Below are 24,097 nucleotides of genomic sequence, written 5' to 3'. Positions count from 1 at the left end.
AGAGAAAAAGAAGCTATCTTCTCTGATCAGCTATGCAAAGATCAAAAAATATTTTTAAAAAATGTTAGCAGGGACTCAAGAGAAATAGGGTTCTCTCATGCACTTTAAGAGGGAACAAAAATTATACATCATTTTGTGCATTTTTCTGTCTCAGTGGTAAACCTTGTGGGCTTCCCACCACCAATTCACCCATGTGCCATCACCATAGTCCAGTACACTTTCCCCCCTCCCCATTTTTGATCCCATTCCCACTCCACCCCCCTAAAATGTCTCTGGTATATAGTTGTTCATTATTATTTTCTCCCCTGGTCCTTTATACTCCTGCTATGAGTGAAACAACTCGGTAAAATTAGGTATTTTTAAGATGATAATTTGATAATTATCTATCAAAATTGTAAAACACAAATACCCTTTGAATAACCCTAATTGTAGGACCTACTCTCAGGAGGTAAGTAAGCAAAACATATGTCCCTAGGTTGCTTACCATACTGAGCTATCTGCAAGTAACCTCATCATCCTCCACATATGCCATCCAGCCTATATGCCATGATACAAACATACAACAGGATACTACATGATCATAAAAAATGTATGGTAGAGAATGGATAAACCAAATATAGTATAGATATATACCAGACGCTATTTAACCCTTCAACGGAATTCTGATACAAGCTACATGATGAACACTAAACTAAATGAAATAAGCCAGTCACAAAAGGATAAGTATAGAGTACCAGTCATAGCCAAAATCATAGAGACAACCCTGTCTGGCAGGGTTGGGGCAGGGAAAGGGAATAAATGTTTAAGAGGCCCGTTCAGTTTGAGAGATGAAAAAGTTATAAAGAAAGATGGTGATGATAGTTACATAACCATGTGAATGTATTTAATGTCACTGAACTGTAAACTTAAAAAAGGTTAAAATGGTAGGTTTTATTTTATATATATTTGCCATAATTTCTAAAATTTTAAATTTAAAAATCTCTAAGAAATGGCCAGAGCAGAAAAAAATTCAAGGTTTTTTTTTTTTGCTATTTAATTACATAACTTCTCAAAGTTTTTAAACAAACCACTAAAGTTTACTGGGAATCTCCAAGAGTAGGGAACCTACTGTAATACAGCTCAAATTCATCTGACCTCTGAACATTTCCCCCTTGGAATCACTAACCCATATTAATATGTAGAGGCAACACAGGACACGGCTTGGAAAAGCTGCTCCCCACTTCACATGTGTTGTCTTGAATGTCACAAGTCATGGGTCAGCCCTCCTTACCTACCTTTAAACTAGCAGATAAGTAATAATCTCAGACTCCAGGAGGTCTGATCTCCTAAGATATCCCACTTTTCACACTCATTCTCCCACTTTTAACTCTACATACCTCAAGACACAAAGGTTTTTTTACTAAAAGTGGACACCACAGCACATCCACAAAGAGTGGAGAACACTAAGCAACGTCCAAGACGACAGTGTCACTTTTAATGTACCAGCTGGATTATCTCCTTTTATTCTTCATGCATTCAACAAACATTAAGGTCATCACATGCTAAGTACAACTCCAAACACAACTCCGATGTTCTGACTTTCCAGATCCATGGTTTCCTAATGATCACGTGACCTGTGACCTGCCTGTGGGCTACTGCAGCCTTCCCTAATGTGGGGAACAAAGTTTTCGTGGATTCTGATGAATATCAAGCCAACAGAAGTATATTTTAATGACTTTATAAAACATAAACCCTTCCAACTATTGCAATCGTTTATAGAGAAACATAAGGTAAATGATATCAAAAGAAAAAAGAAAAGTGGCAAAGAGGGAGTAACTCAGGATGAATCAGCCCTTCAGTCTGTGCATGCCATTCAGATCTTATACTTTTGCTATAGATAAGGTGCAAAATCTCAGAAGCAAAAAATAGCTATAAAAGTCAAAAATGAGAGGAACTTCATTTCTCAAAAATGAGAGGATCACCTACTTGTTGACCAGAAACCACAGAAGAATTTCTAGTTAGACTTAAGAATATTTTTTAAAATCTCTAGCAATTTATGCAATTTCAGCTACAAAGTCAATACTTCAAACTCTCTTTAATAATCCCACCATAAACAAATGAGCCCTCCATACATTTTTACATTCCCTAAGGACTTACGATAGGCAGAAACACACCTGAAAAAAGTTTCATCTAGCCAATGGTTCAAAGAACCTTCAGATACTCTCTACACATTTTCTTGTGCCAGAAAGACGTGGGGCCTCCTCACCTGTAATCTGTGAAAACTTATCCCAATAAGCAACAGCCTGAGGCTTCTCAAAGGTCTGCAAACTCCCAATCAAAAATTATTGCTGCCCCATCAATGTGTCATATAAATGTTGGCATGTTAATTGTGTATTTATAAGATTGTTAATGGTTAGTTAATTTACCTCCCACACTATTATTGTACTTGAAATGATTTAATGTCTGCTGCGGGAGTTAACAACATGTAACAGCAGATGTGAATTTTTTTTTTTAACCTTTCCACACTGTACCCCGACTTCATGCTATTGGCATCAAGCAAGTAAAAACTTGATCCCCATACAGGATCCCTTATGAGTGTTACAGAAGCACTCACATCCACCTGGTACAACAAGGAACTATCACAAGTCAGAAAAACAAAGGTCTTTTTATTACAAAGTCTCTCTTTTATGAAAGTCAACAGATGTTTTTACTAAGATTTCAACACTCTTTGATCTAGTTAAAGGTCAGAATTCATATCTCCCTGAATTTGAAAATAATTGAAGTGACCAGTAAAATAAAATGCACCTTATTGCTTTTAAATCTCTTTTTCTAACTCTCCAATATACTTTAAATTAAATCTTCATTTATTTGTTAGACCAGCAAAAACTGAGTTTTTTTTTTCCCTCAGGGAATTAAAGTCTCCATGTGAATATGCCTAATTTCATTAAATAGTAAATACTGAGATTTTTATATCAAGAGAATTTAATTTTTCCTTGCACATTTTAATTTCTACTTTGACTAAAAGTACTTTCTAAATTAACACAAGAAAAAGAAATAATTTGTGATCCATTCACCAAATGTAGTCTCGAGGTGGGTGCTGGGAATCAGACCAAATATAAAAACAGACCTGCACTCACCAGAGGCTAATCACTTTTCATATAACAACACATTTAACCCTTATCACCATCCCAGAAGCTAGGTATTAATACCCTCATTTTATGTATTAAAAGAAAATGTAAGACTTAAAAATTAAGTAACTTGTCAAAAGTCACACGGTGGATTTTTAAAAGGCCATCAAAAAGTAAAGTCTATTTTCCCATCCTTAGGTCTGGGCTCACATGATGATTTGCTTTGACCAACAGAATGTAATGGAAGTAATGAGGGACATCTGGATCTTAGACTTAAAAGGCCTTGCAGCTTCTGTTCTCACCTTCTTTGCAACATATTCAAATCACGGGAAGAAACTTGGGACAAAAGACTGCATGTAGATATAACCCAACAATCCCACTCCTACTTATATCAAAAGAATGCAAGAACACTAATAAGGGCCATACACTCCTATGTACACTGCAGCACTGCCTGCAATAGCCAAGGGATGAAAGCAACCTAAATGTCCCACTGCAGATGAGTGGATGAAGATGTGGTACATATACATAATGGAGAATTACTCAGTTATTCAAGAAGATGAAATAGTGCCTTTGGAGACAAAAGAGATGGCACTTGAAATGACTGTGCCAACAAATAAAGATGAACAAAACTAAATAGCACATGAGTTTACTCTTAGATGGAATATAAAAAACAAAGGAACAGACAAAACTAAACCCAAGGAATCTGACTGCGGGACTGACGTTATCAAAGGAGTAAGATTAAAGATGGCGACAAAGGGAACAGGGGCCTAATGGAATATTGCAGAGGATCACTGGCGTTTCTGGTGGTAGATATGGTGTGGTAACATAGATTTGACCACAAAGTCAAATAAAGTGCTGTAAACCAACTTTATCTCAATGAAAAATTTAGTAAATATAAAAAGACTGCATGGAGAGGCTCCTCTGCCCCTATCATTCCAGCTTCCCAACTGAGGCCCCCGGAGGACTCACTGAGACCAGGCAGGCCCAATCAGACACCACCAACCAGAGACCAGTTTTCTTCTCCTATCAAACATCTCCTTTTGGTAGAGGGACCCTGATTCTTGGTTTTCTTCCCGTGTACCACTAACCTCTATCTGCAACGTCTCTGACTCTTACCATCAGCCAAGATCCAGGTAAAGGGAACCTGGCTTTCAAACTTCTCCATGAACACTCCTGAAGGGTAGAGGATAATGACCATAAATCAAGGAAGGAGAACGGCTAGGAGCAGTCACCTAAAGCAACATGCTATAACAATTTTGTTCATAGGATTTATGGGTATTTTTCACTCTATCCAATAATGTGCCATGTTTATTTTGTGGTTTTCATACCCCTGGCACATACTGGAATTCTCATGACCCCAGTTTGAACAGCGAGGTATAAAGGAAACACATAGACTTTGGTGGCAGAAATAGGCAATTCTGTGAAGAGAGAATGGCACTTTATCAACAGTACTTTATCAACTCAAGATCTAAATTTTGCTTAAGGGATGCTAAAGAATAACTGTAATTATAATAACCATACCTAATATATATAAAGTTTCCAGAACAAGTTAGACTAAAATCTCTTATTCTTGAGTTAAGAAACAGTGATCTCAAAGTGTCTTAGAAATGTTTATTAGTTATCAATAGTCATGAAACTTCAGACAACCTAAACACCCACCACTCCCAAATTCCCAAACCTACCAACATTTCTGGCTATCTATTACAAGAAATCTGCTAATTTGCCGCAATGTACCCCTAAATTATTTTTCCAGTGGGTGCTGTCTCTAACATAATGTATGGGACTGACAGTGTGGCAATAAACAAAAATTCCTGATTTTAAGATTTCAGGTAAAAATGTTTAGTTTTATGAATACCACAGAAACTAGGTAAGGCAATGTCTCAAAGTGAAATTACCAGTATAACTAACACTGAAATGCCTGTCAAATACCCATTTATTTGGCAAATATTTATAAAAAGCATACTATGTCCTAGGTACTGAAGATACCATGCTGTGCAAACAATTAAGAGACTTGGCCACTGCCTTCATTGAGCTGAAAGTACACGTGGTAGTCAGAATTTCAAGGTGCTCCAGAAATTCTTGCCTCCTGGCATCTGTATCTCTGTTTTTCCCCTTCTTGAGTGTGGGTAAAATCTGACTTGCAAAGGTAATGGGACAGTCATTGCTTTGATGACTCCCTTTACATATAACAGCATCACAGGCAACTGAAAAGAGAAAAGCTAAGCCAGGGAGATTTTACTGCTCACTTTGAAGAAGCAAACAGCCATGCAATGGAACTGTTACAGGGCAGGGAGAAGGACACCTCTGAAACCCCCAAACCTGCCTGTTCAAAATGATGCTGCTATCCGCTGCATCGAGATAAAACATGTTAAGACTTTTAATGGAAAGGAACTTTAATACTGTTAATGTGCAGTACAGAAAAAACAAAGAATATCATTTCTAAATCAAACACCCAAAGTTACCTATCCCCTCATGGGTAAAAGTATACCCAAAAGGGATTAACCCAGAGCAAGGCCTGAAAGCCCGCCATAAGCCTAAAGTGCCTTCCAGCAGGGACCCAGAAAAAAGTGTCAGAAATGGCCAGACAAGTCTCGGAGAAGAGAGCAAAATCTAAATCAAGATAAACACTGCCATAGTTAACTTCCTCCACAAGGGTCTCTCATCCACATCTGTTTCAACCAGCCCAGGACCAAGAAGTGGTGCAGTTTCTTCCCATGTCTCTCTGCTCCATGTGCCTTCCTCAGGTTTCTTTTTGGCTCTCCCTTCTGCTCCCTTCCTTTTTAGTCTCCTCTCCAGATTCCTCTCTTCTCTTCTCAGCTCCAGCCTCCTTTTGAGTGGGGCAGGGAACCTACCTCCCCTTTCCCTGGGGGCCACCCTATTACAGAAATACCTATAGCAAGGGTCTGAGAGCAGCCTCTAGGAGCTCAGAGGGATAGGTAAAATTTGCCAAGAAAATGGAGGTATTAGTAGCCACATAGCCGCAAGAAAATGAGTGCCCCCAAAACTTAGAGGAATTTGTAGAGATCTTTCTTTAATCAAGGCTCCAGATGACTCCAAAGCCAGCTAACACCATAACTTTAACCCTTTGAGATCTTCATCAGATCCAGTTGAAGCTATGATCCACTGAAAGATAATATGTTCAATCACAAACTTTGTGCAATTGTTAAGTAGCAATAGAAACAAATATATACAGTGCAGGAAAATAAGCCTAAACCCCTTCACCTTCAGATATAACATTTAGGGCTCTCTCAATCCCGTTTCACTCAACTGTCCCTCTGCCCCAAATACAACTCCCAGTACTATTCTGAACCAGATCAAGCCTATGGTCAAGAGTGGCCCTTCAGCTGAGATGGACCCTTCTCCAATGCAAACTTTATTCTTCTAAGTCCGACTCAAATATCTCACCCTCCGTGAACTCTTCTCCAATTCCATGGGTCCAAAATTGTTTTAAGAGCACTTTATTTTGGGGCCCTCCCTGATGGCACACAGGCTAGGCTGTGACGCTATCTGCTGCCACTGCAGCATGAGCTCAATTCCCAGCCAGGGGGCTGACCCACATGGCACAGCAGACCTCTCCTGTCTTGCCTGCTCTGCTCCCTATTGTCTCTGGTAAATCCTCTCACTGGCCCTGTACCTCTGGCCTGTACCCCAGTTCTTGTATGCATAAATAAATCTTAAAAAAAAAAAAAGCACTTTATTTTTTTAAGCCAGAAAGAAAAAGACAAATATGGAATGTTTTCAAATTTTACTACTTAGAAATTACTACTTATTGCATTCTAGGAGTAATACAGAAAAAAACAAATAAGGAATGGGGGGGACTATAATAAAGTAAAAATCGGAATCATCAGGAAACTACAGATCAGAGGCATTCTGTCGGGGTGGAAGAGGGAGAAGGATCAGGACGGAGAGGGACAGGCACAGGGGCTATTGGTGGCGCACGGGAGAACTGGTAGGGGATGATTTCACGGGGAATCATACATGATGAAGGATGACATAATAAATACATTTGAAGCTATATATAAAAATTTTAAAAAGCACTTTATTTCTACCTTCAGTGCTTAATTAAATTTACATCGTTTTTAAGGAAGTGCCAATTTTAACTTTTTAGTCTAGTTATAGGCTCAGAAATAAGATGACTCTTGAAGGTTTAAATCTCTACCTTCCCTAATAATTTGTAAAGTTGCTGAAGACAAGAACCCCTAGATCCTACTAAAAGTAACAGTGGTCCTAATGTGGTAGTTCTGATTTGAAAGGCAATTTTCACTCCCCAGAGGACATTTAACAATGCCTAGAGACATGTCTGTTGCCACACTAGGGGTGGGTGCGAGGGATGCTGCATCCTGCCATGCACAGGAAAGCACCTACCGCAAACAACTATGCCCTCTCCAAATGTCAACACCAGTAATAAAAAGCCCAGTAGTTATATGTTGCTTGAAGTCACTAAATTTATGATACTTTCCAATCCCACCTCAATGAGGGAATGGTTCATTTACAGAGACTAAAGTATAGAACTTGGCTAAAATTTATCCTTAGATCTTCTAAAGAAGGAAATACAATTCAACTTCTTGACATCTGTTCAAACTCCTAATACCTGTTTACTGAAATTTTATCCTACCATAACATGAAATCAAAGTCCAAATGACTTCAACAAAGACAGGTTACATTCCCTCCAACTTACCCCTTGATCTGCAAAGCCTGTCTCCCTTTTCTACAACTGGCTACCTCCTACTCATTCTTCAAAGCCCAACTCAGTGGTCAATTCTTCCAGGAGTTCCAGGAGCTGTTCCCTTGTCTGTGCTACTCGTACACTGCACTTTCACTACCTCCACCAAATAATTAATCCAGCTACTGCCTGTTAGTTATAGGCAGAAAGTGTCCACAGGCTTTGTTTATTAAACAAGCATCTACTGAATCCCTGCTATGTGCCAGGTGTTGTTCTAGAGGCAGAATAGCAGAACACAAAACAAGGTCCTGCCCTCCTGGAGTTCACATTCTAATGAGGGAGAGAGACAGACAAAATAGAGAAGTAAATTAAATGCTAAGTTATACGTGCCATGGAGAAAACTAGCAGAGGGAAGAGATGCAGCATGCTGAGTGGTGAGGCAGGCCCGCAGCTATGACTAAAGTAGTGAAGGGAGATTACTCTGAGGTGACAACTGGCATTAACAGCTGCAGAGGTGACAGAACAAGCCATGTGGACTGCTGGGGGAAGTGTGTCAACAAGCAGGGGAGCACAACTGGCACTGTTCAAGGAGCAAGGGGGTCTAGCAAGGGAACAAATAGAAAGGATGATGTCTGGAAACGTGTGGAAAATTGTCAGGGTCACATGGGCCATTCTAAAGACTTTGTATTTGAAATAAAGCGGGAAATCACTGGGAAATGGTGAGCAGAGAAGTGATATGATCTAAATCACATTGTAAAAGGGCCTCTCTGGCTGCTATGTTAGGGACTGACTGACTGAATGAGTGAATGAAAATAAACTAGTCACATTTTTTTTAAATCATCTGTTTATGATGGTGTTCTCTTCTCCTTGCTTACTATATAACAGGAGTGAAACGTACTAATTAACTGACAAAACAAGCAAAATCAAATGAATACCAAGATATAGTGCTAGCAAATTGTTTTGGGCAAACAATTAAAAAAAAATGGAACACAAGTTAATAGCATTAGTTTAGGGGCCACTGAAATCCAAGGTGAAACTGTAAATCTTAAACTTCAATTAAACCTTAAACTTTAAAAGAGTAAAAATAAAAACGAATAAACTGTAAGCTCCTGAAAGACACTAACTCTTTTATTCCTCATGTTTTACCAACTTCTAGTAGAATATGAATGGTATCCAGTAAGGACTCAGTGTGAAACCAACAGAAAAACAAATGAATCTTTCTTGTTCTCTTTTTGGGGGGTTCCCCCCCAAAAGACCCCTTATCCATGGTGCTAGATCAGTAGATAGGTGGCTTGCTGGAGTCTTAAGATTGATTTTCTTTTTATTGTCTCCTTGATGACTGGCTTGCTTAAACTAGAAGAACTCAACAGTTGTTTCCACTTAGCTGAGTCTCAACCACATCATCAGTTAAGACGAAAGCATAGTTCACAACAGTCACCACTCAAGAAACCTGGCCTCCTCCCCTAGTCACAGAGCCTTAGGCCAGTCACTCCAAACTTGTTTTGCACACCAGTCCAATTATGCACCTGCTAAGTGGGGAAGCTGTAAAAAGGGCCCGGAAGCGCTCAAATTCTATGCTAATCACACATGAGGAAGAAGAGGATGTATCTGGAGGAAGGCTGCCTGACAGTCCCTCTAAAAAGGCTTGTTTTTCAGGGGTGGGAAGAGCACAATGGACTATGGTGATGGTGCAGAGGTGAATTGGTGTGGGAATTCCACAGGGATATAACCGAGATGAAAAAGCATACATTTGTACAAAAATGAAGGCTGTAAAGAATATATAAAATTAAAAATAATAATAAAAAGGTTTTTTTTCTTCATACTGTTGGTGCCACACACAAAACTGTAGGCCCTAACTGATGAATTCATTCAGCCCACAAATATTTAATGTGTGGGTACTATGTGTCAGGTACTGTTCTAGTTGCAGAGCACAGCAGAAAAGTCTGTCCTTGTGGCATTTACATTCTAGTGAGAACAAAACAGAGAAAAATGATCAGTAAGTATAAACATACTAGGCCCAAAAGAAATCCATCCATCACCCATCTTATGTCACTGTGTCATGATTCAAAGGTATGGGAACCCCTTTTCTGACAAAGGAGATTTTAGTAGTAACAAAATTGGGCAGCCAACTCTCCACAAAAGTAAACACATTGACTGATTTGAACAGGCATTACCCCCACCTATTCTTAAATGCTACAATACATAGAAATTGGCCACTATAACTACAAGAATTAAAGTCAGCAAATACAACTGGGACTCCAAGTTACTGTCTCTCTCCTATCTAGGGACAAGCTAAAGAATGACTTTAAGTCATTCGGAGGTATTCTGCACCAAAAAAAAACAAAAAAAAAAAACAAAAAAAATACACATACATAGTGCTTCTGCACTTTATAAGGACACTTACAAAAAGTAAAAAAGCAGTGTATGAATCCAAGATGCAACACTACTGACTTTTCTTGTCCTAGCTACACATTTTTTGGAAGGGAAATAAATAATCTGTCAACTATCAAACTCTTCATTTAACTCCTTGAAGAATGGAGGTCAACAAGGAAATTAATCTAAACAAATAATCCCCAAACTACTTTTATGTGACTTTGAAAGAGGCTATGTACTTTCATCTGAATAGAACTTTCACAACCTCGTAAATAGTAACTGCACAAACTTTGCCAGGAACTTTTTAAAATCTTTAATATTACTTCCCCTTCTCCCCACAACCCCTCTTTAACTGTCACTACATGGATCAAACATGAGGATGTGGCAGCAGGGCTGGCTTCCTTCTGCCTATAATGGCATAAACCTAGGGTGGGAGTATTTTACAAAACAGAAATTACAGAGAATAATCAATTCTCTGATTCCAGAAGGTTGCTAATTTATTTAGGAAGTCATACTATCACTTACAAAACTATGAACTAGATTCTATTTTTTACTTATGTTCTACAAATCAGTATTCTGGGGCCCTCCCTGGTGGCACAATAGGTTAGGGTCCAGCACTGCAAAGCTAGCAACAGCTGCTTTACCACAAGTACGGCAAGTTCCACCCCCAGCAAGGAGGTGACCCACGTGGCGTAACAGACCTCTCCTGTCTTGCTCGCTGCTTCCCTCAGCAGTGTACTTTGTTGATCTGCCTATTCTGCTCCCTACCCTGGCTATGGTGAACCCTCTCACCCCTGCAGCTCTGACCTCAGTTTCTATATGCATAAATAAATCTTTTTTTAAAAAAAAATCAGTATTCTGAGGCATGGCTTGCTCAAGGCCACAAAATTAATAAAAAGTGGAGCCAGGATAAAACCTAGACAGCCTGGATCCAGAATTCTGGCTCCAAACAACTACAATATGCTACCTCAACTTAGTCTACTATTCTTGTCCTCTCTCACTAGTCTAGATATGTGTATAAATGGACTTACCTGTCCATCCCACAAGCATGAATACCTACTACATACTGGGAGTTAGACGTAATAGGTGTAAGTCATAGACCCTACCCCAAAGAGGCCTACAAATCAAGCAGGGGAGAGAAGACAAGTACACAAATGGTCACAATAGAAAGAGAGCAATGCTAGAGGATTCTGTAACAAAATACTATGGAAACACAAAGGAAAACTAAATAAAACTGGATACTAAGACAGGGCTCCTGAGAGAACTAAGTTAAAGATAAAGGAATTGATCACTTCCTACTTAGTAATCTCATGATGGGGGGGAGGGGCCCAAGGGGCAGAGAGAGCTAGCAATTAATCTAAAATATTGTCTCCTTGATCAAAAATGTTTAAAATTTGCTCCAATGTCCTACAGACTGCAGGTTAATATCAAACTACACACGGTAACTACAGAAGCAGAGAAAGGGTAACTAACCTCTGGAGTGAATGAAAGGGAATCGCATCCTCTTGGGGAAAGGGACTAGGACTTACACCTGATACTTCTAACTCCCAGTATGTGATCAGAGGCTGGGAAAAGGTAGGTAGAAAAACACCAAGGGTAAATCATCAACACTGGACTGCCTGTGCTCAAATGTGGACTCATTCATTCACTACGGGACCTATGAAAAGTAATCATTTTCTGACAATCATCTGCAAATGGGTATAACTTTGATGTCTAACTCTAAGGACTGTTATCAAGACTGAGTATGTTATAAATGTATAATACTATAGAAATGTTTACTATTATTGTTATTACCTGGTCCAAGATGAATCTACAAAGATGACAAGGTTGGAAGAGAGGTCAAAGAGACACAGACTTGTTTCTTTCAAGTACAAGAGACAGCATGAGACAAGTCACAAAAGCAAGAAACAGTAGGACATGTATTTAGTACTAAAACAAAATAGAGCGCAAAGCTTCTGATTAGCATTTCAGGAAGATGTTCTGACAGTTGTATAGAATCTGATGGACAAGACACAGACCAGTTATAAAGGTGTGACTATAGCTTAGGGGAAAGATGAAGTCTGAAGTAAGGCAGGGAAAGAGAGGTCTACAAATTTAAGAAATAGTTAAATATTTAGAAGGTAATATTTGAGTAACTTGCAGAATGACTGGATATGGAGGGCTGAGGGGAAAGGTAAAGAGTATGAATTTAAAAAATAAATAAATATATAAAGTATGACTTGCAGAATAGTTGACAAGTGAAACTGTGAACTCAAAAGTAGGAACAGTTTAACAGGGAGGGAGAGGGGAAAACAGGAATTATGTCTCAGACACAATGAACTTGAGATGTCTATCGATTACTCAGAGATCCATTAAGACTCAAAACTGATAGCCCAGGAAAAAGATCTGAGCAAATTTGGAAGACATCAGCACACAAATGACAGACTCTCCAAAGCCCTGAATGAGCTTATGTAACTAAGAATAATAACATGTAAGAAAAGAACAGAAACAAGGGAGAAAACCCAAGGAAAAGCTAATAGTTAAAGGATGGACCAAGGAAAAGAAACCCCAGAAACTATGAAAATCATTAAGTCTTTGCCTAGATTCTAAAATTAGAAACCATGCCATGGAAATTAATTATTTACTAAGCAGTAAGTTTCTTCACAGAGCTGTCCCTCTCCCCCCATTTCTTAGTAAAAGGTTCCAACTAATAGACTATAAAACCCCTGAGAGGTAGATGGGACTAGGATTCTTACTTGGTTTCCTGGCCCTAAAGTCCAATATAAGGTCTGGTAAAATGAATTTGATTGAACAAAGAAAAATGTTTATAAAGACAAAGGGTTCATGGAACTTCTTAGAAATCAGGGTTGTCTCGAGCCCACCCAGAGCAACATAGTGCCTGAAGAGAGCCAAAAGGAGACAGACAGAAATTGTAATACACATTGCTGGTTCAAATGTAAAATGGAGCAGCAACTTTTGAAAACAGTTTGATAGTTCCTCAAACTATTAGTTACCATATGACCCAGCAACCCACTCTATGCCCAACAGAAATGTAAACACATGTCCACACCAAAACTTCTACAGGAATGCTCATAGCAGTATTCCTAATAGCCACAGAATAGAAATCGAGATTAACTGATGAGTGGATGAGCAAAATGTGATACTGTCAGACATTAGAATATTATTTAGCAATAAAAAGGAATGAAATACTGACACAAGTTACATACAACACAGATGAACCTTCAAAACATGATACTAAGCAAAAAAAAGTCAGACACAAAAGACTATATATTGGGTTTCCGTTTATGTGAAAGGGCCAGAACAGGGAAATCCATAGAGACAGAAAGTAGATTAATGAGAAGAAGAAATGAGAAGTGACTGATAGTGGATATGGGGTTCCTCTCAGGGTGACAAAGATGTCCCGGAATTAGAATGGTGATAGTTACACAACTGTGAATATAATAAAAACAATTAAGCCCATTTTAATAGGGTGAGTTTTACAGTTATGAATTATATTTCAATATTTTTTTAAGTGGGGCTAATATTAGAAAGCCAGAATCCATGTGTAATCCCAGATTTCTTCTCACTCAGGTAAGTCTCCCACAGGGATACCAACAAATTACTTGGCAACAGTAAGCATAAAATGTTTCAAACAACTTGCAACACAAATTAACTGCGTCAAAGAGATGTCAAATTCTTCTTCAAAAGTTAAAGCATCCAAGTCTTTTCCCCTGAGGACAAAGGAGAATTTCATTTGGGTTAGTGACCCTGTGTGGAAGTAGTTAATCTGTATGTCTAGTAGAGGGAAATTAAATACTAGAGTCAGAAAGCCCACAGAACTTCAGGTCACCGAAGCAAACATGTGTTGGAGCAGCTTCTACCAACACAGCAGACAATGCTTAATGCTTTCATCCTCACCAGAGCTGGATAGCAGAAGCCACAGAGTTAACACAGTAACACTCTCTCAACAGACCACTGAGCTACTGGAACTTGGGGAGTAATTTACCCCTTCACTTTGGAACCAGAAAGCAAGGGGATAAAGCAAGTAAAGTTACATGGACAGAACAGAAAACACAAAGGCTGTGAAAAGTTTGGCTGTGTTCCCAATTTCCCCATTCAATGACAGAGGAAACTGGGAAAGTCATAATTTCTCTGGCTCTCAGAAGTTATCTTCACTAACTCAAAGTTTGTGCCCAATGTAACGTCCAAAAGTTACATTCAAATATTAGTATTCTTCCTAATTTACCTGAAGTAAATGAGTTGCTAATCCTGTACTCTCTGAAATCATACTGGACAATACTCACGGACCTCTTCTCTACAAGGTATTCAAACACACATTTTCATACTTAAAAATCTGAAAACAAGTAGTGATCACAATGTTGACTATACAGATTTCCAACTGTAATACTGTCTACCCTAAACTTACATATTGATACCTTGATCAAAACTTATTGATAAATAAAAATATTAATTTTTATTCATGATAGATAAAAAAATAGAAAACAAATGGAGTTAAAATTTAAATCTTTGGCTCCTTTTTTCCATGAAGCCTATAGCCATTTAATGACCAATCCTGTACTTCCTCTTCTTTCTAGATTTCCTTTTTACCTCTTCATCTCTACAACCTAATCCAAGCCACCATCTCTTACGGAGGCTATCACAATTGTTTCCTAGCTTGTCTTAAAATCCTTCAGTGACTTTCCAAGAGCCTTACTATAACTAAACCTTGCTTTCATTTTCACATACCTCGTTCTACTCTGGTCATAATCAATTATGCTTTCTTCAAGCCTTTAAACATATACTCCTATGCCTAGAACAGTTTTCTTTGTTCTTTCACCTGACTTAGATATCGCTTTTTCCTCACCCTTCAGATCCCAATGTAGACATCGCCTGCACCAGGAAGGTTTGACCCTATCTAGTCCAGGATAGGTACTCACACATACTCTCATTACATACACCTCTCAAACCAAGTAATACTTCTCTAACTCCGCTGTACATTCCACTGTGAGACTGCAAGTCCCATGACAGCAGAGTCTGTGTCTGAAGTTGTCAGCATTCAATTTCTATTATATGGGCAGCAAATACTGGCTGAATAAATGAATGATTACAATTAAGCAAAAAGCTTAACTGAATGGAAAATTGTGCATATAATATATTCTTCATGTAAAAATGTTTAATTTTGAAGAAAATTAGATCTAAACAAATGAAATTAAACCATCTGTGAAGGAAAAGGATTTATGCACACAGGCACTTTCTATAATGTGGGCAGGTATAAAATTTAAAATTAATATAATCAAAAGGAGCTAACCTACTACCTCGATGGGAATGGCATTCTGAATGTTTTAAAACTCCTGATCTCCTTAGCTAAAATAAGGCAGATAAAGTACATATGATGTAAATTACAAACATCATAGTCAAATCACACACTGGAGTAAAACTGATGGAAATTGCTTCCCTCACTCCCACCCCCACAAAAGAATGTCAGACACACTTGATAGAAATGCCGCTTACCCCAAATAGCTCACCAAGTAAAGGTTACTGTGAAATAGTTCAAATTCCGTAAGTACTCCGGACAGCAAAATCTGAGAAGAGAATGTTCCAAGCCCAGTTTAATGGACAAAAGGTACAATTGAAATGAACCCTGACACATACAATCTAAGGAAGTCCAAAACTGAGGACTGAGTGCATTTGTTCTGTAGTCAACAAAGCATCAGTTTTTGAAATAAGTTCAAAATACTTAACATTTTTAAGTATGAGTTGTTACTAAAGAGAACTAAATTGTTTGTTTTCTTGTCTAGTTTATGATATATATAAATATATGTATCACATTCTGGGCTTAATTCTGTATTTCTTGTATATCAACAATTTGTATTTATATCGTGTGACCACCCTTTTAATATTTTAACTCAGCAACTTTAATCCAATGATCAAAGCCTCATTAGCTTGTAAACAAACTGTTTCTCAGGTAAACTGAATTGCCCCATCTCAGGATCTTAAGAAAATAAATAAGTACAAAAAAGGCAGTGATTATAAATTAGGGCAGACAAATCTGTATCTAGCCCCATGCCGGTAAAGAGCATTCTATCAATATAGTGAAATGCTAATCTCCTAATTAACAACCTAATTAGGTAATTATGGCTTTGCAGAGGGATGCCGAAATGAAATATGACAACATGGTCACCTCTTTATATGGCACCTGTGGGCCTTTTCAGCTGTCATTGCAAAGAGTGCAATATCAATTTGAACAGATGACAAAGTGCTGTCATTTTTCATTCTGATAATATACAGAATGCTTTGGACAGAAGCAGTTTACAAAAAGAAACATCTTGCCTGGTATTTTCCTAATTTAAATAAGCTCAAACACTTCATTAAGTTTTTTGCATTTTTTTTATATTGCATGTGGAATTACCATACACATTTAAAAAGAAAAACCCTAACTAGCCATCATACTTAACTATGCATACTGAAACGATTACAATTTCAATTATAAAGAATATGATAATTAGAAAAAAGTAAAAGGCACCAATTCATCATGACATTTTAATATTCATACTTTTTGAAAACTGTTAACAGAAAGTTTTAAATCCAAATAAACCTTGATCTTTAATTTTTTCTTACCAGATAAATTTACATATAAGTCTCCACAGCAATAAAGCAATTCCCAGTATAAAAATTCAACTCAAAAACAGCTCTACATACCAAAGCCAGCCCGCAGAGACAGGAGTGTACTCTCTGTGCAGGACAGAGTCTGCTCTAGGGCAATTTACTATCCCGCTGGCCACTGATGATGGCAGCCCCAGAACACTGGTGCCACCAATAGGAATGACTCTCCCTTCCTGGCATGCCTTAAATAGGGCTATTTGTGAGGAAAGGAAAGCCAGCCTGGGGCCCCAACATCATTTATAGTAAGATACATGAACCCATGTTCTAAATGTAAAAGAGCTGAAGTAAAAACACAATCCACTGATACCTTCCTATCACTACATCAGTGAGAACGTTACTGGCAAAAGGTTCTATGCACATTTCTCAATACCAACTTATATTTAATCTTACTACAAAGTAATTTTATATCAGAGAATATTTTGGAAAACATAACGGCACAGAGACCTATAATCTCACCAGGTAGTTCTTTACTTTCTTGGCATGTTTGACATAGTGCAATCATACTTTCATTTTATAACTTTTCCCTCCTACTATATGATAAGCATTACATTACCAGAGTTCTTCTAAAACATTTTAAAGACCACACAATAGTCCCATTCTACTGCTTTTCCATAATTTGTCCAAATTCTTTGTTGAATACTAATGTTATTTCTAATTTTTGTTGTTATAAGCACTGTCAAAATGAGCTTCTTTGAACATAAGTATTTTTATTCCTCTGATTAAAAGTAATTAACAAAGCAAACTCGAAATCAAGATGGCTGCAGACATGGCCAGCCTCACTCCTTTACAGCCACACCACAGAGCCCCTCCTCGCTGCATTTGACATGATCTCGTCGACCAGAAAGCCACACAGCGCCCACAGCAGTGGGTGCTCAGGAAAGCGTGACCCTCACAGTGCTGTCCGGGACCTCTAGGGCTGCCTCAGTTACAGGCTATCCAGGTCAGTTACTGACTAACGGAGTCAAGATTCAAATTCAGGAAGGTACAACTTTAAAGCCCCACCTCACATCTTTAGGATTCCAGCCTACACTCCAGTTCTTCCTTGTTAGTCTCCTTTATGTCAGCAACAAAAGTTCAGATTAAACATTTACTTTGTTTTTTTTTTAAAAAAAAAGATTACTTCAGTTTTCTACCAGCTTTGCTGCTGAAACAACAGTTATTTATAATAAAGTGCTTTAAAATTAGTCCAGGGCCCACCCTGGTGGTGCAAGGGGTTAAGCACAGCACTAGGAAGCTCTCCAAAGCCACTGAGCATGACTTGGATCCCCAGCCAAGTAGCTGACCCACATGGAGCAGTAGAAGCTCTCCTCTCTCACCTGCTGCTCCCCTCAGTAGTGTGTTTCAGTCAATCTGCCTGTTCTGCTACCCACACTGTCTCTGGAGAATCCTCTCACTCCTTGAACTTCTGGCCAGTACTCCAGTTTTGCATGCATCAATAAATAAATCTTAAGAAAAAGTAAAATGATTGCACAGGGAACTAAAAAATGTTCATTTTTTTTTTAAATCTTAATATTATCAGTCCATTTTATCAGCATCAATAATAAGGCATATTCCTAAGGTATATTCAAGCTATAAACATTGCATCCATTTAGAAATAAATATGGCTTAATCAATTTATTTCACAAGCAAAAATTACTATATAACATTATGTTAACAGTTATCCTAATACCATCTACCTGTTTCTAGAATTTAGTAGTTTTTTTAAGTAACTGCTGCCATTATTCTCACTTTTAGTTACTGAAAACTGTTTTTCTTCTTTGGGTCCAAATTTTGTGTTTCCTGTATTCAATCTACTTCCCCAATACATCTAGACTGCCACCAACCAGAGTTAATGTATTTTGAATGACTGCTCAGGATTTACTTTCTTCATATTTATATCCTACGTTCTTTCCTTATACAGTAGACTATAAATGAAACAAGTATCTAGAAGACCAATATTTCTTCAATTTGCACCCTGTGGAAGCTGTTTTTAAAATAAAAATAAATGAAACTCTTGGGCTATGAACTCCCTGACCACATTTCTCTCACTGTGCTGGGTGGCGCTGTTCTGTCTCATGTACTGAGCGTCAAGAAAGCACTGTATGCATTTTGGGGAGCACCTGGCCTGGCAAGGTCTTTTCCCAGAAGAAGTAACCAACAAAGAACAGAGGCGAGCTGAGCAGAAGCTCTCTACCTGCCACTAAGAGAGGAGGGGGAGCATTTTAAATTTCAGCCATTCTCCACTGGGGACTGCCAGTAATCAGTGTGACTTTAAGCATGTCAATTAGAATCAGATAGCTTGGCAGGCTGCAAAGACCTCAGCAAGAATTGAATTGAGCTCCTCATTATCATCCAAATGACTAAAAAAGATATAAGGATTTTTAAGCAACTTGACCAAAATCAAAAGGCAGCTAGTGGCACAGAGTATTAAGAATTCAAGTCCCTCTCAATCCAGTGTGCTTTCTACTAAACTGTAATTCACTGGGTGCCAATTTCTTCATCTCAAGAGGTTATGATTATCCCTTCTTGATCACTTCATGGTGTTGCAGAAGATCAAGAGACAAGAGACCTGATAGCATTTAAAGTGCTGAGAGCACAAATCTCGAGTATTATAAAGTCATCTCCTCATTCAAACCCCATCTCTCCTAAAATAAAGCCTGATTTTATAATAAAAGCATTCACCTAGCGTTACCACTCACTAGCTATGTCACTCTTGGGTAACATACTTAACCACTAACCCTTAGCCCACTGAGCGCTAAATGAGATAATACTCTCACAGAATCGTGAAGATTAAAAGAAATAAAGTATACAAAAACATTTACTAGTGACTAAAATACACAGGCTCATTTAAAATTTAACACACCGAAATACTACTTTTGAGTCAAAACTTCTAATTCATAGAAAACAAGGGCAGGACACTTCCCATGGGGAGAAAATGCATTATGACAGAAGTCGTTTTCCCTTAACTTGTTATCTACATTGTTGTGTCCTTAATAATAAAGCCTGGGGGCCCTACCTGGTGGCCCAAGCATGTTAAAGCGCAGCACTGTGAAGTTATCTGCAGCCAGTGTAGTAAGAATGTGATCCCAGGCCAGGGAGGTGACTCACAGAGCACAGCAGACCTCTCCTATTTCACCCACTGCTCCCCTCAATAGTATTTCATTAATCTGCCTGTTCTGTTCCCTATTCTGTCTCTGGTGAATCCTCTCACCCCCCTCCCACCTCTCTGGCCTGTACCCAAGTTCTTATATGTGTAAATAAATAAATCTTTTAAAATAGTAATAATAAAGATTGTACATCAGAGTAACACATTTCCAGCAAATTCCCTTGGCTGAAGTATCTGTAAATCCACTAAACTACAAGTTTCTAAAGTCTTCAGCTGAGTCAACAAGTAAAACGAGCCCCTCAATACATTCCACAATTAGGCAATCAACTCCTTGAGTGCGGGGACTACACATTACTTTCCTGCCTAGCACAGAAACAAGCACACTGTAGTTATAGTTCAAGGGCAAGGTCTTCTCTGAAGCCCCTCCTGAGGGCCCATATCCACATGGCAAAGCAGCAACAAGGTGTAGTCCAGCAAATAATTCCCTCTACTCGAGCACCACAGCTGCGTAAATTCTACCCTCTCTGTGTTCTAGTTTCCTCATCTGTAAAATCTGGTGCTACAGCACCCACTCAGGAATGAGATTATGCACATAACACAATGTGAGCATGTGGTTAGGCACTAGTTAACCACCGTCAGTGTTCCCTCCCTAGCACCCAGCTGTGGGAACTACTTTCCATACCTGCTATACTTGGCTATAGTTCACCTGCACACAAATATACATCTGCCTTGCTAGAATCTCTACAAATTCAGAATAGGATGTGATTTTATTCCTTTCTGCATCTCCAGGGTCTTAATGTTTTGCCTGACAATGCTAAATGGGTCATAGACCCTCAAAGTATTTACTAATTGGGAAAGTTCTGAGCAGAAAATGGAACTTACCTCTCCTGCTTGGCACTCAAGCTTCACTGACTTTGACCCCTAGTGACCCTCTTCTTTACCTCCCAGTATCCCCACTAAAACTCTCACTGTATGATTTATACAGGTATTGTATAAATACCATAGGTATTGTACCTTTGTATCACATGGCTATCATTCTGGAAACATCACCATGTATCGGGCCCCTTCAGAAGTCAGTATTCTCCTCCTATTCCAACTTCTACTTGAGGAAAATAATGCTTAAAGAAACCAGCCAAGGACCATATACCTGGTAAGAGAAGGGGCCAGGAACTGAATCCAAAGTCCATGGGTATTCTCTACAGTATCTTCCACACTAATCTTTAAATATGAGCTGATCCATCCTAATACCCCCTTGCCTTGGAAGATAATGGTCTTCTTTATACTTAAATTATATTTCTGCACCTTTCATTTTGATATCACATTTTTTCCTTTGAAGTGGTTTCAGTATGTAATATTTGCATAGAGAGAGCTATGTAACATGAAAAAGAAAGTAAGGCACATAATGGGAAATGCACAAATTTAGATATCAGACAGATCTGGTTTAAATTCTGGCTCTGTCTCCCATCAGTTGTGTAATTTATCCCGAGTCTTCCTAATTTGTAAATTCACATTAAAATGATCAAACAAGAACAATCTATAAATAATACCCACTACTCAGTAAACAATGTTTAGTTAATGCTACACTATGAAGCATTCACTAGCTATGGCACACACCCTACTCCTGTGCCACCCCCAATCACACTAAGAACTCACACAGGATACTTATCACTGTTTTAGAATTATTAATCTTATCTCAATAGATTGAGTTCCTTCCAGGCAAAGACTTAGTGTTATTTATCTGCACATTGTTTAGTGTACCTGGTATATATTCACACTCAGTAGATGTTTGCTAAATGTAGTAACTACAGAGATGTAATGAACATTTGTAATATCCCAGAAAAAAAAATTTAAGAAATCATTTCCAACTAGAGTTATCCCCAGTTGATTGCAGGAGGCTAATCTCAGCTGAACCTCATGGGTAAGATGGGTAACTTATCAATAAGAAATAGAAAAGGAGAAACCTTCTAAATTTTACAATGTTCACAGAAAAGAATAAAGGTGATTTGAGATGCCATGAACTAGCATAATGGATTGTGGTGGAGCAGATAAGGAAGCAGGCTTTTCCAACACAGCTACAAAGGTAAACAGGAGCCAGATCAGGACATGCCAAAGATTAAGAATGCAGTCTTGGCTCACTCAGGTGCTGAAGGTAAGCTGAATACAAACTAAATGGGAAAGAGGTCATCTGACGGTCTTATAGGTCCCAGAAAGCTTGCAAATTTGTAAACTGAGAAAGATAAAACCAATTATCAATGCTTCATCCAGCACTTCATCCAAACATTCTTTGCTGTTTACTAAGCACCAGTGTGGGCTCAGAATATAATTACTAAAAAACACAGGGCCTCCTATTTCTGCTCTAGTGAGTTTAACTGGGAATCCAATCCTTTTGCTTATCAAAAATAGACTGAGAATGTTGACTTTGTTTTAACCGATGTGTATATATACCTGTCTCTAATTGACTGCTCACACCTAGGGAAGCTTTGAAACTCGCTGGTTTGGGCTTATGACATGCTTTTGCACAGTGCCAGATACTGTGCTTGGCTTCCAAAATTACTTGCCCTTCGTTCAGAATTAAATTTTTAACCAACTTCTGAGGCAATTTTAGGATCTCTGGTTAAAGGAATGCTCTTATTTAAACTACAAGCATTCATTTCTCAGTCTTAAACAGATCTAGAAGACAGCGAGATCTGTCTTCGTCACTCCCATCAACAAAAAGCTGAATCAAAGTTCCAGCAAGGGGAAAAAACTACGAGGCTGTTTCGGAGAGAAATAGTGCTAGGAAAGAGGGACTGATGCTTTAAAAACTTGATCTTCATAGTATGAGAATTAGGACACCAAGATGCTGTCGAGTGCAAGGGGAAGGGACCAAGGGACCGCAGGCGCCGACACTAAACACCAGTACCCTCCCCCACCGACACTGTCAGGTGCACAAGCTTCTCCTTCCCCAAATCACACATCCAGCTGTCAGGCTCACAGCTGCTTCCAGTTCTTGACAGGGCCAGGAAACGGATGCTCACAAGCAACCCAGAGCACGGGCCTCACAAGCTGCCCGTCTCACAAGCTGCCCGTCTCACAAGCTGCCCGCAGGGCAATGCCGAGCGCTGAGGGGAGCGGGGTGCCGCCAAGCTCCTCGGGCCAGCTGCGAGAGGGTACTAGTGGCTGGGGCAACCTTTACCTGAAGCTGCTGCCACTCTACGGGCCGGATCGGCCCCGGGACACGTTCCTGAGAAGAGGGCCCGGCTGCCCAAGCCTCCCGGCCCCTAACCCCAAACTGCGCACTCTCGGAATCCTCTGGCACTGGCGCTCCTCCCGGCCGGCTCAGCTACCGCTTTCCGGGCTCGCCCTCATATCCCCGCCGCTCGCCGCTGCTCGCCGGCCAAGCAGCAGCCCTGTCGCCCCGAGCCGCGCCGCGACCCGGAACCGCACCCGGCGCACCGGAAGTCCCTGACCTGGAAGAAGGCGCCGGCTGGGGACGTAGTGCGCAAGCCCCAGAGCCGAGAGCCGGAGCCAAGCCCTCCCGAGAGGCGGGGCCAACTGGAGGCCGGCGCATGCGCGCAACCTCCCAGGCGCGGGGTGAGGTCTGGGTCAGAGATGTGAAGCGAGCCTGGCGTTCTCAGCTGAGCCCTGAACTTAAAGTGGGTGAAATCGATATTTGTGTTTTGCTTCGAATCGACTCCTTCCTTCTCTCTTCCACGGAGATGTGATCCTCAGTTTATTCAGAAATGAGTGCTGAGACCGCTTAACCGCTTAGTCAGACATGAGTTTCAAGGCAGCTGTAACTTGCTGTGAACCCCCAGCCAAGGCACTTGTCCCTCTAACCCTCGGTTTTCCCATCCATAAAGCATTTCCGATTTTACAGCATTGCGGAGAGACTCTAGTACAGATGATACTTGAATAACATGTAGCACAGTGCCGACACATAATAAACACTTAGTAAATGCTCTTACTCTTATTTGTAAAATGGAGACGATCGTTGCCTTTCTTAAGAATTGCAGAGAAGAGACCACAAAGGTGGTTTCCCTGCGATGTAAGAGGGGTGGCACAGAACACCAGCTTGGTATGTGTGGCCTCTGTCGGTGGCAATCGGTGGTAGACGTCTCTGTGAAGGAGGAAGAACATAGCTCCTGCCTGAGAGTCCAGGAGCTCTCACTCTAAATGACCTTGTCACGAGAAAAAAATTGTCAAGGCAGAATCTCAGCTCTGGGGGATCTTTACTCGGTGATAAAG

At 39.5% G+C, this 24,097-nt stretch overlaps 1 protein-coding gene across 4 annotated transcripts in view; it reads right to left on the bottom strand.

Moving 5' to 3' along the window:
* Positions 1 to 23,309, bottom strand: part of MAPKAP1 (mitogen-activated protein kinase associated protein 1) — a 194,792-nt gene extending 171,483 nt beyond the window's left edge. For 3 of the 4 annotated variants that reach the window (XM_012721377.1, XM_004677328.2, XM_004677329.2), the window contains exon 1: positions 23,046 to 23,292. The gene's annotated coding sequence lies outside the window, so the exon portion shown is untranslated. Of the gene's footprint in view, positions 1 to 23,045 lie in introns of all 4 variants that reach the window. The other variant, XM_004677332.1, reaches the window with a different exon arrangement.
* Positions 23,310 to 24,097: the final 788 nt, after the last annotated feature.

The sequence above is a fragment of the Condylura cristata genome, unplaced genomic scaffold (assembly GCF_000260355.1).
Source record: "Condylura cristata isolate star-nosed mole 26May11 unplaced genomic scaffold, ConCri1.0 scaffold00006, whole genome shotgun sequence".
In the NCBI taxonomy this organism is placed as follows: Eukaryota; Metazoa; Chordata; class Mammalia; order Eulipotyphla; family Talpidae; genus Condylura; species Condylura cristata.
Note: the sequence above shows the minus strand (reverse complement) of the source record. Positions and strands in the feature narration are given on the sequence as shown.